The sequence below is a fragment of the Pristiophorus japonicus genome, chromosome 9, assembly GCF_044704955.1.
Source record: "Pristiophorus japonicus isolate sPriJap1 chromosome 9, sPriJap1.hap1, whole genome shotgun sequence".
Taxonomy (NCBI): domain Eukaryota; kingdom Metazoa; phylum Chordata; class Chondrichthyes; family Pristiophoridae; genus Pristiophorus; species Pristiophorus japonicus.
Window position 1 is genome coordinate 223,687,540 of NC_091985.1, and position 24,337 is coordinate 223,711,876.

The 24,337-nt window shown below is 44.3% G+C and overlaps 1 pseudogene; it reads left to right on the forward strand.

Moving 5' to 3' along the window:
• The first annotated feature begins 24,036 nt into the window (after positions 1–24,036).
• On the forward strand, positions 24,037–24,337 carry LOC139272844 (histone H4-like; annotated as a pseudogene).

Genomic DNA, 24,337 nt, shown 5'->3' on the forward strand with positions numbered 1-24,337 from the left:
TAGATTAGGCCTATATTCTCTGTAGTTTAGAAGAATGAGTGGTGATCTAATTGAAACATGCACAATTCTTAAAGGGCTTGACAGGGTAGATGCAGGAAGGATATTTCCTCTGGCTGGGAGTCTGGAACCAGGAGTCACAATCTCAGAATAAGTGTCGGCCATTTAGGACTGAGATGAAGATAAATTTCTTCACTCAGAGGATGGTGAATCTTTGGAAGTCTCTCCCCCAAAGGGCTATGGATGCTCAGTGTTTGAGTATATTCAAGGCAGCTTGATACATTTTTGAATATTAAGGGGTGAAGGGATATGAGGAAAGTGGAGTTGAGGTAGAAGATCAGCTATGATATTATTGAATGGTGGATCAGGCTCGAGGGGCCGAATGGCCTGCTCCTATTTTTTGTGTTCTTATAACATAAGTGGATTGGAGTCACTGTTAATCTAGTGGAAAACTTGCTTTAGGTTCTAACCTCTGCTGCACCTCTGACACAGTTGACTACTCCATCCTCCTCCAACGCCTCTCCATCAATGTCCAGCTAGGTGGGACTGCACTCGCCTGGTTCCATTCTTGCCTATCTAATCGTAGCCAGAAAATATCGTGCAATGGTTTCTCTTCCCACTCCTGCATTGTTACCTCTGGTGTCCCCCAAGGATCTGTCCTTGTTTCCCTCTTATTTCTCATCTATATGCTGCCCCTTGGCGATATCATCTGAAAACACGGAGTCAGTTTCTACATGTACGCTGACGATACCCAGCTCTATCTCTCCACCACTTGTCTTGACCCATGCTTGGTATCTAAATTGTCAGATTGCTTGTCCGACATCCAGTACTGGATGAGCAGAAATTTTCTCCAATTAACTATTGGGAAGACCGAAGCCATTATCTTTGGTCCCCGCCACAAACTGCGTTCCCTAACCACTGACTCCATCCCTCTCCTTAGCGTCAATCTGAGGGTGAACAAGACTGTTCACAACCTAGGTGTCATATTTGACCCTGAAATGAGTTTCCAGCCACATATCCATGGCATAACTAAAACCACCTTTTTCCACCTCCATAACATTACCCACCTCCGCTCCTGCCTCAGCTCTTGTGCTGCTGAAACCCTCATCCATGCCTTTGTTACCTCTAGACTTGACTACTCCAACTCACTCCTGGCCGGTCTCCCACATTCCTCACTACGTAAACTTGAAGTCATCCAAATCTCAGTCCCCCATGTACTAACCCGCATCAAGTCAAGATCACCCGTCACTCCTGTGCTTTCTGACCTCCATTGGCTCCCAGTTAAACAAAGCCTCGATTTCAAAATTCTCATCCTCGTTTACAAATCATTTCATGGTCTCGCTCCTCCCTATCTCTGTAATCTTTTTCAGCCTCACAACCCCACAAGATATCTTGCTCCTCAAATTCTGGCCTCTTGAACATCCCTCATTATAACTGCTCAACCACCATTTTCCAATCCTCTCTGGCTTTAGATATGGTGCTGGAGGACTACTAATTTTGTTTAAGAAGAGAGAAAGGGATAGACCGAGTAATTACAAACCAGTCAGCCCAACCTCAGTGGTAGGAAAATTATTGGAAAAAATCCTGAAGGACAGGATAAATCTTCACTTAGAAAGACACGGCTTAATCAAGAACAGTCAGCACGGATTTGTTAAGGAAAGGTCGTGTCCAACTAGTTTGATTGAATTTTTCGAGGCGGTAACCAGGAGGGTGGATGAGGGCCAAGCGTATGATGTAGTGTATATGGATTTTACAAAGCTTTTGATAAAGTCCCACATGGCTGTTTCGTCACAAAAGTGAAAGCCCATGAGATCCAGGGCAAAGTGGCAAGTTGGATCCAAAATTGGCTCAGAGGCAGGACGCAAAGGGTAATGGTTGATGGATGTTTTTGTGACTGACTGGAAGGATGTTTCCAGAGGGGTTCTGCAGGGCTCAGTACCAGGTCCCTTGCTTTTTGTGATATACTTGAATATAGACTTGAATATAGGGGTTATGATTAGGAATTTTGCAGATGATACTAAAATCGGCTGTGTGGTTGATAAAGAAGAAAGCTGAGGACTGCAAAAAAAATCAATCAACTGGTCAAAACAGTGGCAAATGGAATTTAATCCAGAGAAGTGTGAGGTAATGCAAGTGGGGAGGGCTAACAAGGAAAGAGAATACACATTAAATGGTAGGACACTCAGAAGTGTAGAGGAACAAAGGGACCTTGGAGTGCCTGTCCACAGATCCCTGAAAGTAACAGTACAGATAGATAAGGTGGTTAAGAATGCATACGGAATGCTTGCCTTTATTAGCCGAGGCACAGAATACAAAAGCAGGGGGTTATGCTTGAACTGTTTTTTTTTTTAAAAAAGCTGAGTACTGCGTGCAGTTGTGGTCACCACATTAAAGGAAGGACATGATTGCACTGGAGAGGGTACAGAGGAGATTTATGAGGCTGTTGCCGGGAGTGGAGAATCTTAGCTATGAGGACAGATTGGATAGGCTGGATTTGTTTTCCTTGGAACAGGGGAGGCTGAGAGGAGACCTCATTGAGGTGTATAAAATTATGAGGGCCTAGATATAGAGGATAGAAAGGACCTATTTCCCTTAGCAGAGGGTTCAACAACCAGTGGGCATAAATTAAAATAATTGGTAGAAAATTTAGAAGGGATTTGAGGGGAAATTTATTCACGCAGAGGGTTGTGGGATTTTGGAACCCACTGCCTGAAAGGGTGGTAGAGGCAGAAACCCTCACCCACATTAAAAAATACTTGGATGTGCACTTGAAGTGTCGTAACCTGCAGGGTTACAGCTGGATAGCCTCTTGTTGGCCGGCATAATGTGCCAAAATGGCCTCCTTCTGTGCTGTAAACTTCTATGATTCTACTTCCAATATAAATAGCTGTGACGTGGTGCATTTTGGTAGGTGGAATAAGGAGGCCAGGTACTCAGCTGTGTCAGCTGTGGCTCAGTGAGTAGCACTCTCAGTTATAAGATTGTGGGTACAATTCCCACACCAGGGATTTGAGCACAAAAATCTAGGCTGACAATCCAGTGCAGTGCTGAGGGAGTGCTGCAATATCAGGTGCCGTCTTTCAGAAGCGACGTTAAACCACAGCCCCGTCTGCTCCCTCAGGTGCATGTGAAAGGTCCCATGACACTATTTCGAGGAAGCGCAGAGGAGTTATTCCCGGTCTCCTGGCCAGTATTTATCCTTCAACATTACAAAAACAGATTGTCTGGTCGTTATCCCCTAGAGGATGAGATGGGGAATTAATAATGAAGAACAGGGAAATTGCAGAGATGTTGAACAAATATTTTGCATCGGTCTTCACGGTAGAAGGCATTAAAAACATCCCAATATTGGATAATCAAAGGACTGTATGGAGGGAGGAACTTAACACTATTACTAATGAAGTAGTACTCGGTAAAATAATGGGACTAAAGGCAGACAAGTCCCCAGGACCTGATGGCTTACATCCTGGGGTCTTAAAAGAGGTGGCTGCAGAGATAGTGGATGCATTGGTTGTAATCTACCAAAATTCCCTCGATTCTGGGGCGGTCCCAGTGGATTGGAAAACCGCAAATGTAATGCCCCTATTTAAAAGAAAAAGGAGGCAGACAAAAAGCAGGAAACTATAGACCAGTTAGCCTAACATCTGTTGTTGGGAAAATGCTAGAATCCATTATTAAGGAAGCAGTAACAGGACATTTGGAAAAGCACAATTCAATCAAGCAGAGTCAGCATGGTTTTATGAAAGGGAAATCATGTTTGACAAATTTGCTGGAGCTCTTTGAGGATGTAACGAGCAGGGTGGATAAGGGGGAACTAGTGGATGTGGTTTAATTGGATTTCCAGAAGGCATTCGATAAGGTGCCACATAAAAGGTTACTGCACAAGATAAAAGTTCACGGGATAGGGGGCAATATATTTGCATGGGTAGAGGATTGGCTAACTAACAGAAAACAGAGAGTCGGGATAAATGGGTCATTTTCCGGTTGGCCAACAGTGAATGGTGGGGTGTCGCAGGGTGCTAGCTCCTCAACTATTTACAATCTATAATAATGACTTGGATGAAGGGACCGAGTGTAATGTAGCCAAGTTTGCTGATGATACAAAGATGGGTGGGAAAGCAAGTTGTGAGGAGGACACACAAAATCTGCAGGGGATATCGATAGACTTAAGTGAGTGGGCAAACATTTGGCAGATGGAGTATAATGTGGGAAAGTGTGAGGTTGTCCACTTTCGCAGAAAGAATTAAAAAGCAAATTATTATTTAAATGGAGCAAAATTGCAAAGTGCTACAGTACCGAGGGACCTGGGCATCCTTGTGCATGAAACACAAAAAGTTAGTATGGGGTACAGCACATAATCAGGAAGGCAAATGGAATGTTGGCCTTTATTGCAAGGGGGATAGAGTATAAAAGCAGAGAAGTTCTGCTACAACTGTACAGGGTATTGGTGAGGCCACACCTGGAGTACTGCGTACAGTTTTGGTCTCTGTATTTAAGGAAGGATATACTTGTATTTGAGGCTGTTCAGAGAAGGTTCATTCGGTTGACTTATGAAGATGGGTTGAGTAGATTGGGCCTATACACATTGGAGTTCAGAAGAATGAGAGGTGATCATATCGAAACATACAAGATAATGAGGGGGCTTGACAAGGTGGATGCACAAAGGATATTTCCACTCATAGGGGAACTAAAACTAGGGGACATAGTCTCAGAATAAGGGACCCATTTAAAACTGAGATGAGGAGGAACTTCTTCTCTGAGGGTTGTAAATCTGTGGCATTCTCTGCCCCAGAGAGCTGTGGAGGCTGGGTCTTTGAATATCTTTAAGGTGGAGATAGACAGATTTTTGAGTGATAAGGGAATACAGGGTTACAGGGAGCGGGCAGGGAAGTGGAGCTGAGTCCATGATCAGAACAGCCATGATCTTATTGAATGGCAGAGCAGGCTCAATGGGCCGAATGGCCTACTCCTGCTCCTATTTCTTATGTTCTCATCACATTGCTGTTTGTGGGAGCTTGCTGTGTGCAAATTGGTGCTGCGTTTTCCACATTACAACAATGACTACGCTCCAAAAGTACTTCATTTGCTTTAAAGCTTTGTTTTGAGATGTGTGGTGGTGGTGAAAGGTGCAATATAAATGCAAATCTTCCATTTTCAGGAAAAAAGTATCTAAATGGTGTTGAGGAGCAAAGAGATCTAGGGCAGGGTGGGCAATTATTTGGGCTGGAGGGCCACTTAACAAAGTTTTGGTGAGCTGTTGAGTGCCGCCCACCAATATTCCACCAATCGCTGGGTCCCGCACAGATTGATCCCCAGCTCCTGCCACTGGAAGAGACACTGCGCATGTGCAGCTGCATCGTGCCCAGCTGTGCAGCAAATTTAAAGGGACCGTGCGCAAAAAAATTAAAACATTGCATAAACATACTTTCATGTAGTAGTCAGATGCTATCTTACATACACAACTTGTATCCGGTACTGCTTATAAATGAAACATAGAAACATAGAAAATAGGTGCAGGAGTAGGCTGTTCGGCCCTTCGAGCCTGCACCACCATTCAATATGATCATGGTTGATCATGCACTTCAGTACCCCATTCCTGCTTTCTCTCCATACCCCTTGATCCCTTTAGCCGTAAGGGCCACATCTCACTCCCTTTTGAATATATCTAACGAACTGGCCTCAACAACTTTCTGTGGTAGAGAATTCCACATGCTCACAACTCTTAGAGTGAAGAAGTTTCTTCTCATCTCGGTCATAAATGGCTTACCGCTTATCCTTAGACTATGACCCCTGATTCTGGACTTCCCTAACATCAGGAACATTCTTCCTGCATCTAACCTGTCCAATCCCGTCAGAATTTTATATGTTTCTATGAGATCCCCTATCATTCTTCTAAATTTCATTGAATATAAGCCTAGTCGATCCAGTCTTTCTTCATATGTCAGTCCTGTCAGCCCAGGAATCAGTCTGGTGAACCTTCGCTGCACTCCCTCAATAGCAAGAATGTCTTTCCTCAGATTAGGAGAACAAAACTATACAATATTCAAGGTGTGGCCTCACCAAGGCCCTGAACAACTATAGTAAGACCTCCCTGCTCCTATACACAAATCCTCTCGCTATGAAGGCCAACATGCCATTTGCCTTCTTCACCGCCTGCTGTACGTGTATGCCACTTTCAATGACTGATGTACCATGAAACCCAGGTCTCGTTGCACCTCCCCTTTTACTAACCTGTCATAATTCAGATAATCTGCCTTCCTGTTTTTACCACCAAACATTTATCTACATTATATCGCATCTGCCATGTATTTGCCCACTCACCTTGTTGATTTGGATTCTTTTCCCTTCAATCTGTTTCAGCGAATTCACTGACACACGAACACTTTTAGTCTTCGCAACATAAGACCTTTATTAGAGATTCTCCGGCCGGGACCTGTTAAGATAAAGGGAACACCCTCGATTTGAGCCTGTTCACCTCTCTCTTGACAAGTCTCGTAACAGTACAAAAGCTCAATATTTATACATTGTTACAGCAGAACATATTTGAGTGACACTCAGTTTATACAATCATTGGTCGGCTTCCCCCATAGCATACCCAATTGCAGGCTAACAACTCTCCAAATAGGGTGGGCTCCAGGGATGTGTTTACAGTTTCGTTTTACATTGCATTTCCCTATTTTACGGCTGGTTATAGCAGTCTCTCGTCTGACTCATGCCTGACTTTGCTTTTTCGCGTAACTCGTGTTTGACCACAACACTGAGTAACCCCTTTTTGTGTCGACATTGTAAATATCGCAGCTTGACATTTTCTTTTAGCTATCTTCCCATGATCCTCTTCAACTGACACATTCACAACTTCTTCATGCACATTCACAACCTAACCTGTCCAAGTCACCCTGCAGCCTCTTAGCATCCTCCTCATAGCTCACACTGCCACCCAGCTTAGTGTCATCTGCAAACTTGGAGATGTTACATTCAATTTCTTCGTCTAAATCATTAATGTATATTGTAAATAGCTGGGGTCCCAGCACTGAACCTTGCGGTACCCGACTAGTCACTGCCTGGCATCCTGAAAAGGACCTATTTATTCCTACTCTTTGCTTCCTGTCTGCCAACCACGTCAGTACATTACCCCCAATACCATGTGCTTTAATTTTGCACACTAATCTCGAGTGGGACCTTGTCAAAAGCCTTTTTAAAGTCTAAATACACCACATCCACTGGCTCCCTCTTGTCCACTCTACTAGTTACATCCTCAAACAATTCTCGAAGATTTGTCAAGCATGATTTCCCTTTCATAAATCCATGCTGACTTGGACCGAATCAAAGATAAAAGTTGAAAATGTTGTGGTGTCTTCTGGTCTTTGTAAATCAGTGCTGTGAAATAGAACTGTACCCCCTTTAGAGCCTGTGTCAGCATCATTTTCCCACCTCAGTCATCATTATGTCCCTCTGCAAAGATTACTAATGCCGTCCCAATTGGTGCCAGATGAGAACTCCGCTGCTATTGTACCGGGAGAAGAGAGATGCAGCGCCAGTCACTTTCTTCGGTAAAAGATTTGTGGAGATGAGCAGCCATGACTCCACTCTAAATTGGATAGGGCATATTCTAGTACGCAGTGCATTCTGGGTACTGATGTCTGCCATTGGCGCCGAGAATTACTCAACGGATCCTTTTAAGATCAGGCCAGAGAGAATCGCTTTGGCGAATTATTAATTTAAATGAAGTATTACTATGTTTTTTCCTTGGCTGCAGTTGGGGTCTGTCTCTGACTCATGAGAAGTGAAAGTGGATAGACGAATGTGCAGCTCGAGATCTGGTTTGCGTTCTATTTCTGTCCCATCCAGCGGGACGGATCGAATGTCTTGGCGGGCCAGATATGGCCCATGGGCTGTATTTTGCCCACCAGTGATCTAGGGGAACAGATGCACAGATCATTAAAAGCAGGTTAACAAGGCAAAGGAAATGTAAATAAAGCACTGGGTTCATTTCTCGAGTAAGAGAATTGCAAAGCAGAGAAGTTTTGTTAAATGTATATAGAACCTTGGTTGGACGACACTTGGAATACTGTGTTCAGTTTTGGTCTCCATATTATGAAAAAGATATACAGGCACTGTGGCTGTTGCAAAAAAGATTTCCAAGGATGACACCAGAAGTGAGAGGTTATAAGTATCCAGAATGGCTGAACATGCTGGGGCTCTTTCTCTAGAAAAGAGAAGGCTCATAGAGATCTTTATAATTATGTAGCTGTTTGTTAGGATAGATGTAGAGAAGATGTTACCACTTGTGAGGAGTCCAAAACTAGGAACTAAATATAAGATAGTCACGAATAAATCCAATAAGGAATTCAGGAAAAACTTCTTTACCCAGAGAGTGGTTAGAATGTAGAGCTTGCTAGCACATGGAGTTAAGGTGAATAGCTGAGCGCCTTTAAGGGGAAGCTAGATATGTACTTGAGAGAGAAAGGAATAGAAGGATATGATAGGGTGAGGTGAACTCAGGTGAGAGAATGCTCGTGTGGAGCATAAACACCATCATGGACATGTTGGGCAGAATGGCCTGTTTCTCTGAAGTGAATGCTATGTAATTCTATTGTGAATTCTGAAAAGACATGGTACAGCACTCGAAACAATCTTCAGCAATGGGCTGGGTGTGTCAGAGGGTCAAAATACTGACCTTTCACCCCTACCAATCTGAAGGACTTGTGTAAAATGAATGTGGTGAGTTCAAACAGAGTCCTTGGTGAGAGGTCAGATTTGTACTAAACCAGGCCCGAAATCAGCAGATGGACTGACAAACAAGTGCCTTTAAAAGTCTGCTTAATCCCTTTCAGTCCACCTACACCCTAACCCATGTGTGTGTTTCAGCATGTCTGTGTATGTGTGTGTTTGTCTTTGTGTGTCTATACAGACACAGAACCCAACCTAACAAAAATCAGTTAGTCTGAGTCTTGAATGTTTCAGTTGAGCTCCAGCTTTTTGGGGGAGAGATTTCCAGATTGCGACTGACCTTTGTGTGAAGAAGTGCATTCTGGCCTCACTCCTGAACGGCCTAGCTTTAACTTTTAAGTTTATTCCCCTTGTTCTGGACTCTCCCACCAGATGAAATAGTATCATGATATCATCCTTCATTTTCTATCTTCAAGGAAGTAAAAGACTTGTCTATGCCACCTGTCCTCATAATTTAATCCTTTTAGCCCCGGTATCAATCTGCTGAATCTGTGCTGCACCCCCGCCAAAGCTAATACATAATTCGTGAGGTCCAGAACTGAACACAATTCTCTCGATGGGCTCTTCCTTTGCATGGTTTAGTTTGCGCGGATGCAATTCATCCAGTCCTGAGGATTTATCGTTTCTACATTTTCCTAGTTTATAAATTCAGCAACAGAAATGGTCTGGAGTAGGGCTGTGGACAGAGTGACAGTAGTAATGCCAAGGTAATGTAGAGGGTGCTCAGTATTGTATGTGCCCTGGGAGTGCTTGATGGTGATACTGGAGATAAAGTGGAGGAAGGAACATCGGAACAGGAACAGGCCATTCAGCTCCTCGAGCCTGTTCCCCCATTCAGTGAGATCAGGGCTGATCTGTCTCTTAACTCCTTCCACCTGCTTTACCTCCGTATTCTTTTATACCCCTGCCCCGAAAAATCTCTGCTCATCCACAGCTCCGAGCTACTCGCCAATTAGAGAAGTGTATGTGTGTCAATCTTTGTGGCTGTGTATGTGTTTATGTATATATTTTGATATATGAATGTGTACGTGCTTGTGTATGTGCTCCTGTGGGTATGTCTCTGCATAGAAAACATAGAAACATAGAAAATAGGTGCAGGAGTAGGCCATTCGGCCCTTCTAGCCTGCACCGCCATTCAATGAGTTCATGGCTGAACATTCAACTTCAGTACCCCATTCCTGCTTTCTCGCCATACCCCTTGATCCCCCTAGTAGTAAGGACCTCATCTAACTCCTTTTTGAATATATTTAGTGAATTGGCCTCAACAACTTTCTGTGGTAGAGAATTCCACAGGTTCACCACTCTCTGGGTGAAGAAGTTCCTCCGCATCTCGGTCCTAAATGGCTTACCCCTTATCCTTAGACTGTGACCTCTGGTTCTGGACTTCCCCAACATTGGGAACATTCTTCCTGCATCTAACCTGTCTAACCCCGTCAGAATTTTAAATGTTTCTATGAGGTCCCTTCTCATTCTTCTGAACTCCAGTGAATACAAGCCCAGTTGATCCAGTCTTTCTTGATAGGTCAGTCCCGCCATCCCGGGAATCAGTCTGGTGAACCTTCGCTGCACTCCCTCAATAGCAAGAATGTCCTTCCTCAGGTTAGGAGACCAAAACTGTACACAATACTCCAGGTGTGGCCTCACCAATGCCCTGTACAACTGTAGCAACACCTCCCTGCCCCTGTACTCAAATCCCCTTGCTATGAAGGCCAACATGCCATTTGCTTTCTTAACCGCCTGCTGCACCTGCATGCCAACCTTCAATGACTGATGTACCATGACACCCAGGTCTCTTTGCACCTCCCCTTTTCCTAATCTGTCACCATTCAGATAATAGTCTGTCTCTGTTTTTACCACCAAAGTGGATAACCTCACATTTATCCACATTATACTTCATCTGCCATGCATTTGCCCACTCACCTAACCTATCCAAGTCGCTCTGCAGCCTCACAGCATCCTCCTCGCAGCTCACACTGCCACCCAACTTAGTGTCATCCGCAAATTTGGAGATACTACATTTAATCCCCTCATCTAAATCATTAATGTACAATGTAAACAGCTGGGGCCCCAGCACAGAACCTTGCGGTACCCCACTAGTCACTGCCTGCCATTCTGAAAAGTACCCATTTACTCCTACTCTTTGCTTCCTGTCTGACAACCAGTTCTCAATCCATGTCAGTACACTACCCCCAATCCCATGTGCTCTAACTTTGCACATCAATCTCTTGTGTGGGACCTTGTCGAACGCCTTCTGAAAGTCCAAATATACCACATCAACTGGTTCTCCCTTATCCACTCTACTGGAAACATCCTCAAAAAATTCCAGAAGATTTGTCAAGCATGATTTCCCTTTCACAAATCCATGCTGACTTGGACCTATCATGTCACCTCTTTCCAAATGCACTGATATGACATCCTTAATAATTGATTCCATCATTTTACCCACTACCGATGTCAGGCTGACCGGTCTATAATTCCCTGTTTTCTCTCTCCCTCCTTTTTTAAAAAGTGGGGTTACATTGGCTACCCTCCACTCCATAGGAACTGATCCAGAGTCAATGGAATGTTGGAAAATGACTGTCAACGCATCCACTATTTCCAAGGCCACCTCCTTAAGTACTCTGGGATGCAGTCCATCAGGCCCTGGGGATTTATCGGCCTTCAATCCCATCAATTTCCCCAACACAATTTCCCGGCTAATAAGGATTTCCCTCAGTTCCTCCTCCTTACTAGACCCCCCGACCCCTTTTATAACCGGAAGGTTGTTCGTGTCCTCCTTCGTGAATACCGAACCAAAGTACTTGTTCAATTGGTCCGCCATTTCTTTGTTCCCCGTTATGACTTCCCCTGATTCTGACTGCAGGGGACCTACGTTTGTCTTTACTAACCTTTTTCTCTTTACATATCTATAGAAACTTTTGCAATCCGTCTTAATGTTCCCTGCAAGCTTCTTCTCATACTCCATTTTCCCTGCCCTAATCAAACCCTTTGTCCTCCTCTGCTGAGTTCTAAATTTCTCCCAGTCCCCAGGTTCGCTGCTATTTCTGGCCAATTTGTATGCCACTTCCTTGGCTTTAATACTATCCCTGATTTCCCTTGATAGCCACGGTTGAGCCACCTTCCCTTTTTTATTTCTATGCCAGACAGGAATGTACAATTGTTGTAGTTCATCCATGCGGTCTCTAAATGTCTGCCATTGCCCATCCACAGTCAACCCCTTAAGTATCATTCGCCAATCCATCCCAGCCAATTCACGCCTCATACCTTCAAAGTTAGCCTTCTTTAAGTTCTGGACCATGGTCTCTGAATTAACTGTTTCATTCTCCATCCCAATGCAGAATTCCACCATATTATGGTCACTCTTCCCCAAGGGGCCTCGCACAACGAGATTGCTAATTAATCCTCTCTCATTACATAACACCCAGTCTAAGATGGCCTCCCCTCTAGTTGGTTCCTCGACATATTGGTCTAAAAAACCATCCCTTATGCACTCCAGAAAATCCTCCTCCACCGTATTGCTTCCAGTTTGGTTAGCCCAATCTATGTGCATATTAAAGTCACCCATTATAACTGCTGCACCTTTATTGCATGCACCCCTAATTTCCTGTTTGATGCCCTCCCCAACATCACTACTACTGTTTGGAGGTCTGTACACAACTCCCACTAACGTTTTTTGCCCTTTGGTGTTCTGCAGCTCTACCCATATAGATTCCACATCATCCAAGCTAATGTCCTTCCTAACTATTGCCTTAATCTCCTCCTTAACCAGCAATGCTACCCCACCTCCTTTTCCTTTTATTCTATCCTTCCTGAATGTTGAATACCCCTGGATATTGAGTTCCCAGCCCTGCTCATCCTGGAGCCACGTCTCCGTAATCCCAATCACATCATATTTGTTAACATCTATTTGCACAGTTAATTCATCCACCTTATTGCGGATACTCCTTGCATTAAGACACAAAGCCTTTAGGCTTGTTTTTTTAACACCCTCTGTCCTTTTAGAATTTTGCTGTACAATGGCCCTTTTTGTTCTTTGCCTTGGGTTTCTCTGCCCTCCACTTTTCCTCATCTCCTTTCTGTCTTTTGTTTTTGCCTCCTTTTTGTTTCCCTCTGTCTCCCTGCATTGGTTCCCATCCCCCTGCCATATTAGTTTAACTCCTCCCCAACAGCACTAGCAAACACTCCCCCGAGGACATTGGTTCCGATTCTGCCCAGGTGCAGACCGTCCGGTTTGTACTGGTCCCACCTCCCCCAGAACCGGTTCCAATGCCCCAGGAATTTGAATCCCTCCCTGCAGCACCATTGCTCAAGCCACGTATTCATCTGAGCTATCCTGCGATTCCTACTCTGACTAGCACGTGGCACTGGTAGCAATCCCGAGATTTCTACTTTTGAGGTCCTACTTTTTAATTTAGCTCCTACGTGTGTGTATGTGTCTGTGTGAGATTGTCTCTTCCTCCTTGTTCTGTTGCTCACTAAATACAGTTCAGTATCAATGTGTCTCGGCCATTCACCTCCCCAGAAAGTGCTGAATTTTCTATTTCAATTGGTGCATTCTGATCAATTTGATTCTGGTATTTAACAGCAGAAAAGAACTGCTGCAGAGTCTCGGCAAATGAATCTCTATTTGGATTAGTTCACCAGTCCTGGCAACTCCTCCATAGGAACAGGAGTAGGCCATTGAGCCCCTCGCGCCTGTTCCCCCATTCAATGAGATGATGGCTGATCTGTGACCTTACTCCATATACCCACCTTTGACCAGATCCTTTAATACCTTTAGTTAACAAACAGCTATCAATCTCCGATTTAAAATTAACAACTAACCTAGCATCAATTGGTGTTTGAGGAAGCAAGTTCCAAACTTCCACCACCTATTATGTATAAATGTGTTCCCTCATTTCACTGCTAAAAGTTCTGGCTCTAATTTTTAGACTATGCCCCGAGTCCTAGAATCCCCAACCAGTGGAAATAGTTTCTCTCTCTATCTACCCCATCTGTTCCGCTTAATATCTTAAACTTCGATCAGATCAGCCCTTAACCTAAATTCTAGGGGATACAGCCCTAATTTGTGTAATTTTTCCTCATACCTTAAATCTTGGAGTCCGAGTATCATTGTGGTAAATCTACGCTGCACTCGCTCCAAGGCCAATATAACCTTCCTAAGGCATGGTGCCCAGAACTGCTCACAGTGCTCCAGGTGTTGGCCAACCAGGGCTTTGTATAGCTGCAGCATAACCTCTACCCCCTAATATTCTGGTGCTCTAGATGTAAAAACCAGCATTCCATCAGCCTTTCTGATTATTTTCTGTACTTGTTCATGACATTTTAATGATCTCTGTACCTGGACTTCCAAGTCTATGTGGACTTCCACTGTTTTTAGCTTTTTACCATTTAGAAAGTACCCTCTTGTATCCTTTTTAGGTCCAAAGTGGATGACCTCACATTTGTCTACATTGAAATCGATTTGACGCAGCTTTGCTCATGAACTTAATCTATCGCTATCCCTTTGTAATTTGATGCTTTCAACTTCACTGCCTGCAATGTCATCTTTCTTTTGTGTTCAGCGGCAAATTTAGATATATGACTTTCTATGCCATCAACTAAGTCATTAATAAATACTAGGGATAGTTGAATCCCCAACACAGATCCCTGTGGGACACCACATCCTGTCAACTTGAGAACCAACCTTTGTCCCTACCCTCTGTCTCCTACAGCTCAGTCAATTCCCTAACCAGGTCAATAATTTGCAATGAATTCCTACTATCACCAAATTCCTCCACCCTGCTTGCGATCCACTTATCTGTGATGTTACAAGAAAAAGATAAATTCCAATCTGGTGATTATTTACCTTACTCATCGAATACCTACCAGTGAATTCGTATTATCACCAAATTAATCCACTCGGCTTGTGTGAACGATCCAGTGATGGATTCCCACCAGCCCGAGCTCTCTCTCTAAATCTACTGGGCCTTGTTTTCCATTATTTTTGACAGCTTGTGTCTGTTTTTGAAGCAGTTTGGTCATTTTGTGCATTTATCTGAAACTTTTGAATAATCGGCAAGCGATTCATACTGACCTGCTGAGTTTATTTCCAGAGGACACCTATGCCGCGAGGGAACAGGTTTCATAGCCAGGTTAAAATAGAATAAATACAAACTCACATTCCAGAGATTGACAGGTACAAATAAAACCTACACTCACATACTAGAAACTGACAGGTAGAGTAAAACCCGCACTCGCATAGCAGAGACTGACAGGTACAGAATTAAACCCACACTCACACATTAGAAACTGACAGGTACAGAGTAAAATGCACACTTTCACAACATAGACTGACAGCTACAGAATAAAACCCACACTCTCCCACCATAAACTGAGGATAAAAACCCACACTCGCATACTAGAAGCTGACTGGTCGAGTAAAACTCATTTTTGCATAGCAGAGACTGACGAGTCCAGAATGAAACCGACATTCCCATAGCATAAACTGATAGGAACAGAATTAAACCCACACTCACATAGCAGAAACTAAGAGATACAGAATAAAACACACATTCCCATAGCAGAGACTGACAGGTACAGAATAAAACCCACATTCACATAGCAGAGACTGACAGGTACAGAATAAAACCCATCAGAACAATAATATGCAGCAAGTAAAACCCATAGTCCCCTATCAGAAATGACAGGGACACACTCACACACTAGAGACTGACGGAAAGAGTAAAACTCTCTCGGAAATCCCACTCCAGTGTCCGGCTCACCGAATCATTTTGTTGGTAATTCGGATTATAATTAAAATTCTCTCAATGTGGCCCATTTAATTAGTGATAAAAGCAACTTGTGAAACAATCCCATTTTTGCTGATTTAAATAGTTACAAAAAGATGGTCTGAGCATGCACTAAATACATGCTGCTCCCCGCTCTCACCGCCCAGTGTTTAAACCAACGGGAAGGGCCCATGTGAGCTCACCTCCCCCAGCTCTGTCAACGGCTGCCGTTTCCTCTGTGCTGGGCTGATGATCATTGAACACATCAGGGAGCGGAGATATCCCGGGCCCGAGTAAGGGAGCAAACAGCAGCCTCCTTACAGCAGCTCATCACATTAGCACTGTGTCCACAGATGGGCTTTGAGTCGGGGTAAGTTCAGCGGCAGTCGGGGGCTGTCTGTAAGAGGCAGAGTGGAGTAGGAACTAGTTCTGGAACATGGAGTGAGTGGGGGAAGGGAGAAGCCATTCTCGGGCTGTGTGTGTACAGTGTAACGTAACAGAGAAAGTAAATCATCTCGCTCTTTCAAATCAGTGCTGCTTTCTTTCCCCAAATCAGTAGTGAATGTTCCTGATTCAGTTCCAATCTCACAGTGTCTGTTGTTCTTGGACATTGAACAGTGGAAACACAGCCTGACTGAGAAGTGTCACGAAGTGCATCTATTGCAGGCACCAGGAGAGGAGTGTGAAAGGAGACATTTCAATAATCGGTTATTTTGTTTCGGTGTGTTGAATTCTCCAGAACCGTGTTGCAGGTGATCGAGAGATACATTGTCGCTCCCTCAGATACATCTGTGACATTCTGTTAACTGTACAGGCTCTCAGCTCTGTTTCATTAGACTGAAAACAATTGTTGTACAGCCCAGATACCTGTGCTTATAATCCAGGAAGCGATTCAGAACTTTACAGATTGTCCCATGGAAGTGGGAGATATAAACCTGGACTGTGCCAATCGAGTGTTCCCATTCATGGACCAGTGCTGGGTTTGGGTTGTGTCTGGATGCTGATAACTTACTATAGAACCGTCTGACACAGCTGATGTGGTGAATCTGATCACTCGTCACACCTCCGCCACGACCGTCCCGCTCCTCTGCTCATGGTCGTGGCGGAGGTGCGGTGAGTGATCGAGGTGGAGGGTCATTGAGGGATCGTGGCTGAGATTCGGTGGGTGATCGTGGCGGAGGTTCGGCGAATGTTTGGTGTGGATGTGCGGTGGGAGATCATGGCGGAGGTTCGGCGAATGTTTGTGGCGGAGGAGCGGCGAGAGATTGTGACGGAGGTGTGGCGAATGAGGGTACAGGGCCCAGAAGAGCTGATGGCCCAGGGGCAGCACAGGGCTGCCCACACTGGGTCTGTGCGCACTAGGTCCGTGCAGCCGAGCAGGTCTCTAGTCCTGGTCAACCCTTGCCACTGGATAAAGTCCTAGCTCTGTCAAGTACATGTGGCTGATGTGCAACGGTCACCACACGTTAAAAAAATCCACGCACAGGCATCTTCCACCCTTTCAATTGGAGTCAGGATTGGAATATCAGGTTCTTCATTGAAACATCTGTGAGCTCACGTGGAAGCAAGTCATCCTGGTTCGAGGGACCGCCTATGATGATGATGATGATGATGAGAGAATCTGAGTGCCGCTGTACTGCAGTGAGGTCAGACAATGTCACTGTTTGTATCGCGCATTCCTCACTCCAGATACTTTACTTTATTATAAAGAAACACATTAATTATAACTTTATTGTTATAGTCTATGGGCACCTGTCCATGACTTGTACCTAATATTTTACTCATTATTATTATTATTCTCAGAGCAAAATACTTCACCCCCAGAATAAATGTGATCTTTCAGCCACCTGGAACACAAGGAACAGTGCAGGCAGCTCCTTCTCACACACAGTAAGTACATTATCACTCACAGCGTGCAGAGACACAGAACTGACCTCAATCATATTGTCACAGGTAGCAGAAGCTGTCAGTCCCACAGTGATCCGAATCCCAGAGTTACATTATGAATCCCACAGTCACTTGGAACAGTACAATAAGATGTTGTTTCAAAGTCCAAACATATCGCTCTGAGAGGCAGATCCATTTTCACTCCCTTACTCACACACAAGGACTGACTGACACAGTGTCAATCCACACTGGTGTCGGTACACTGACTCTCAAACCCAGCAACTAACATACAAGAGCAGAGAAACGGAGGTAATGGACTGAACCAAACCTCCTCCTGAGACAATCACAGATAATCTCAAACTAGCATAGGCCTAAAGAAGGAACAGAATCCAACAGTCACACAGCAAGAATAGCTCAGTACAAGAGACTGTCAATTACATAATAACTCTCGCATTCACACACATCACCATTCTAACAGAGACATAGTGAACCCCACACCCACAAACAGTGCCGGGGACTGAGAGTCACAGAATGGATTCCACACCCACAAACAGTGCCAGGGATTGAGAGACACAGAATGGACCCCAAACCTACAAACAGTGCCAGGGATTGAGAGACACAGAATGGACCCCACACCTACACACAGTGCCAGGGACTGAGAGACACAGAATGGACCCCACACCTACACACAGTGCCAGGGACTGAGAGACACAGAATGGACCCCACACCTACAAACAGTGCCAGGGACTGAGACACAGAATGGACCCCACACCCACAAACAGTGCCAGGGATTGAGAGACACAGAATGGACCCCACACCTACAAACAGTGCCAGGGACTGAGACACAGAATGGACCCCACACCCACAAACAGTGCCAGGGATTGAGAGACACAGAATGGACCCCACACCTACACACAGTGCCAGGGACTGAGAGACACAGAATGGATCCCACACCTACAAACAGTGCCAGGGACTGAGAGAGACAGAATGATACATACTCTCGGGCACAGTGAATGACGGATTGAGATTGAATCACAATCACATATGGTAACACACTGACTGACTGGCAGATATAGGTTAAAATCCACACTCACATATCGGAAAGTGACTGGTGCAGAGTAAAATGGATATTCACATAACTTTTATTCTGTACCTCTCAGTTTTTGTTAATACATTCTGTAAACCAGCAGATACAGAATAAAATACACTTGCATCCCAGAGTCAGACAGTTATAAAGTAAAACACATACTCACATACCAGAGACTGGAAGATATCACATCCTGGAAACTAACAATTGGAGAGTAACAACAACAGACAAATACCAGAAATTGACAGATAAAGATTAAAACCAAACTCGCATTCCAAAGACTGACAGATACAGAGTAAAGCCCACACTCACACCACAGAGAGTGACACATACAGTCTATAACACACTCACACATGAGAAAATGACAGCTACAGCACAAAAGCAGCACTATCACAGCAGAAACTGACAGGTACAGATTAAAACCCCTATTCATATACTAGAAACTGACAGGTACAAAATAAAACCCAACTCAGATTTGAGAAAATGAAAGTTGCAGAGTACAACCCACTCACATCGCAGATATTAACATACAGAGTAAAACTCTCACTTTCATCCCAGAGCCTGAATGATCGAGGAAAACCACACTTGCATACCAGAAACTGACAGATACAGAGTAAAACTCACTCACTCACATCAGAGACCAATAGATAGAGTAACACTCTCACTCTCACATCAGAGACTAACAGATACAGAGTAAAATCCACACTTGCATCACACACAGACAGCTATAGAGTAAATTCTGCACTCCCATATCCGAGACTAAGCTATACAGAGTAAATCTGTACCTGTCAGTTTCTGCTGTGATAGTGCTGCTTTTGTGCTGTAGCTGTCATTTTCTCATGTGTGAGTGTGTTATAGACTGTATGTGTCACTCTCTGTGGTGTGAGTGTGGGATTTACTCTGTATCTGTCAGTCTTTGGAATGCGAGTTTGGTTTTAATCTTTATTAGACAATTAGACATAAAAGACAATGAGAGATACCCACTCTCAGATATCATAAACTGACAGATACAGGCTAAAACCCACTCTCGCATATCAGAAACTGCCAGGTACTGATTAAAGCCCACGTTAACATACGAAAAAATGACAGCTATAGAATAAAACCCCACTCACATACCAAAGACGTGACTGATACAGAGTAAAACGCACACTCACATCCTAGAGATTGAGAACTACATAGTTTTACCTACATTCCGATACCGGAAACAGACAGGTACAGACAAAAAATTACACTCACATCCCAGAAACTGGCAGGTACAGAGGAAAACCCATGTTACAAATTCAGAAAATAACAGGTACAGAATAAAACTCACATAACAGAAACTGACAAGGACAGAATAAATTCCCAATCACATATGAGAAACTGACAGGTACAGGGTAATACCCACATTGACATACCAGAAACCGACAGGTACAGAGTAAAATCCACACTCACATCCCGGAGACAGGCAAAAACAGTGGAACTCGCAGTCACATTCCAGAAGCAGACATGGTGTATAATAAAACCTACTTTTGCCCACCAAAAACTGAAGAAAGAACAACACTCACGTACCAGATACTGACAGCTGTAAGAGAATAAGAAATAGCAGGCGGTAAGGCCGCTCGAGCCTGCTCCGCAATTCATTACATTCATGGCTGAACTTCACCCTGAACTCCTGCCTGATACCCATTTCCCTTGATTCCCTTTGTTCTCTGTCTTGAATATACTCAATGACTGAGTGTCTCAGACCTATGTGTATAGAATTCCAAAGATTCACATCCCTCTGAGTGAATACATTGCTCCTCATCTCAGTCCTAAGTGTCCGATCCCTTATCCTGAGACTGACTGTGACCCCCAGATCTAGACTATCCAGCAAAGGGAAACATCCTCACAGCATCTACCCTGCCAAGACTTCTAAGGTTTTTTTAGGTTTCAATGAGCTCAGCTCTCATTCTTCTAAACTCCAGAGTGTATAGGTGCATTTCACTCAATCTCCCTAACCCAGGATTCAATGTTGCACCCCCTCTAATATCCTTCCTTGGGCAATGAGACCAAAACTGTGCCCAGTAATCCAGGTGTGGTCTCACCAAAGCCCTACATAATTGCAGCCACATTTCTTTACTCTTATACTCCAAACCCATTGTAATAAAGGCCAACATATCCTTTACCTTCCTAATTGCTTGCAGTAGCTGCAAGTTAACTATATGTGATCCGTGTACAATGACACTTAAATCCCCCTAAATAACTAGATTTACTAGTATCTCCTCTTTTAAACATTCTGCTTTTTGATTCATATAAAATTTAACACACACTCACATCCCATAGTCTGAACTATACAGTGTAAAACCCACACTCACATCCCATAGTCTGAACTATACAGTGTAAAACACACACTCACATCCCAAAGTCTGAATTATACAGTGTAAAACCCACACTCACATCCCATAGTCTGAACTATACAGTGTAAAACCCACACTCACATCCCATAGTCTAAACAATACAGGGTGACAGATTGAGCAGAGACAGCAGCCTCTGAGCTTCCAGATCCACCTCCAAGCTTCACGCTCCAGCATTGAAATACTTGCCTGCTCCCCACCAACACCGTCCCCCCCCCACCCCCACTTGTCTCCCGCCCAGTATTTAAACTGATGGGAAGGGCCCATGCGAGCTCCCCTTCCCCAGCTCTGCCAGTGGCTGCCGTTTCCTCTGTGCTGGGCTGATGATCGTTGAACACATCAGGGAGCGGAGATATTCCAGGCCAGAGTAAGGGAGCAAACAGCAGCCTCCTTACAGCAGCTCGTCGCATTGAGACTGTGTCTGCAAATGGGCTTTGTGTCGGGGAATCGGGGGCTGTTTGTAAGAGGCAGAATGAAGCAGGAAGTAGTTTGGGAACATGGTGTGAGTGGGGGAAGGGAGCGGAGATATCCCGGGCTATGTGTGTACAGTGTAAGGTAACAGAGAAAGTTAATCACCACACTCTTTCAAATCATTGCTGGTTTCTGTCACCAAACCAGTAGTGAATGTTCCTGATTCAGTCCCAATCTCACCGTGTCTGCCCTTCTTGGACATTGAACAGTGGAAACACAGCCTGACAGTGAGGATGTGAGGGGTGTCACAAAGTGTATCTATTGCAGGCACCAGGACAGAAAGTAGACATTTCAAATTTGGTAATTTTGTTTCAGTGCGTTGAGTTCTCCAGAACCGTGTTGAAGGTGATCGAGAGATACATTGTCGCTCCCTCAGATACATCATGATCCGGGCTCTGTGACATTCTGTTGACTGCACAGGCACTTAACTCGGTTCCAATAGACTGAGAACAATTGTTGTACAGCCCAGGTACCTGTGGTTATAATCCAGAAAGCGATTCAGAATTTTACAGTTAGTCCTATGGGAGTGGAGGATATAAACCTCGATTGTATTAATCGGGTGATCCCATTCATGGACCAGTGCTGGGTTTGAGTTGTGTCTGGATGCTGATAACTTTCTATAGAACCGTCCTACACACCTGGTGTGGAAAATCTGAGTGCCGCTGTACTGCAGTGAGGTCAGACAAGAACACTGTTTGTATCACAGTTTCCTCTCTCCAGATACTTTACTTTATTATAAACATATACATTCATTACAACTTTATTTTATATTTTCCCCATCAGTTGTCCATATCATAACTAATATTTTTCTGGTATTATTATTCTCAAAGCAAAATACTTCATTGAGCCAGTATAAATATGATATTTCTTCCACCCAGAACACAAGACAAAGTGCAGGCAGCTCCTTCTCGCATACAGTAAGTACATTATCACTCACAGAGCGCAGAGACACAGAACTGACCTCAATCCTGTTATCACAGGCAGCAGAAGCTGTCAGTCCAACAGTGATCCGAAGTGGCTCAGTTTCATTGTGAATCTTACAGCCACACAGAGCGGTAGGATCAAATGCTGTTTCACTATTGAAACATATCACATTCATATACCAGATACTGAAATATACAGAATAAAACCCACACTTGCACACCAGAAACTGATGGGTATAGATTAAACCCACACTCATAGACCAGAAACTGACAGGTACAGGTTAAACCCCACATTCGCATACCAGAGATTGAAATGTATAGAATAAAATAAACACTCACGTATAAACTGACAGTTACAGAAAAAATACACAGTCACATACCAGAGACTGACAGGTACAGATTAAAGACCACACTCACATACCAGAAACTGACAGGTACAGATTAACCCAACAGTCATATACCAGAACCGAGAGGTACAGAATAAACCACACTCACATAGCAGCTGACAGGTGCAGATTAACCCACACTAACATACCAGAGACAAATGGATACAGAATAAACACCACACTCAAATACTCGAGAGTGACAGGTACAGATTAAAACCCACAATCACATAACCGAAACTGAGAGGTAGAGAGTAACCCCAACAATCATATACTAGTAACTGACAGGTACAGATTAAACGCCACGTTCATATACCAGAGATAGACAAGTACAGAATAAAATACACACTCTCATACCATAATCTGACACCATCAGCTCCCGGGAGATCCAGACCGCCGTGCGCCTGCTGCTGCCCGGGGAGCTGGCCAAGCACGCCGTGTCGGAAGGGACAAAGGCGGTGACCAAGTACACCAGCTCCCAGTAAAACTCCACGCTGTCCTGAGGGAACACCCCAAACACTGGCTCTTTTAAGAACCACCCACAACCTCTCTGAAAGACCTAAAGCGCATCACCCTTTAGACTCAATATTCTGTAATTATTTCCTGAACAAGTGTGTTTGGGAACCTTTGCAGTTCCAGCTGTGGAATTAGTTTTGAATTCTCATAAGCAGCTTCATTGTCTGGTTCGACGTTGGGACCGCTGTTGAATTTCCCGCCATTCATGCTCCAAACACGGTTCCTTGTCGCTCGTTCCCATTTACAGCACCTGCCGAGGAATCAAGAGCTTGTTTAGGGAATGAGGCTCAGATTTCAGTCACCTCATTCTCTCGCAAGCCCTTTACAAGTTTATTTTTCAATTCCTGTTACGGTCAATCCGTTTATTAACCCGGGACTCCCTGCAATGTAAAAACCCAGAATGGGAGTTCGTACAGAGACCAGAATGGGAGCAGTGTGAACACTCTATCCCTCTTCCCTTTTCACAGAAGGGCTCCCAGTCCTGGTCTCACTCCCGCCTGTGCGGAAGATCAATCCATGATTTGTGATTCCCAACTTTTACACAGTTTGAGCTGGAATGTGCCCTGTTACAGAATCAGTGGGGATTGATTGCCGTCTGTTAGACAGATTGACAGTGAACGCGAATTTAATTTTGATTGTAACAGCCTGGAATTAGTAAGGGAAATATGGAATAAAATAAAAGGAAGTAAAACCTGTTTGTAAACCTTTGGCTAATGGTGCATTTATTAACATAATCCGCACTTAAAAAAATTATTGGCGGTGTTTTTGAAATTAAAAATCTTTCGAGGTGTGACTGTTGAGGACAGGAATTTCCACCCTCGTTTCATTGGTGGTCTCAACAGACCATGGGTAATGCGAGAGATTAACATTCAGCGGCAATTTCAGTAAAGAATCATCATGACTGGAGGAGGCAAAGGACTGGGTAAAGGCAGAGCCAAACGGCACCATAAAGTGCTCCGTAATAACATCCAGGGCATCACCAAACCAGCCATCCGCTGCCTGGCTCGCCATGGCCGTGTCAAGCGGATCTCGGGCCTGATCTACGAGGAGACCCGCGGGGTGCTGATGGTTTTCCTGGAGAATGTGATCAGGGATGCGGTCAACTACACTGAACACGCCAAGCGCAAGACGGTCACTGCCATGGATCTGGTGTACGCTCTGAAACAGCAGAGCCGCACTCTATGGATTCGGCGGCTGA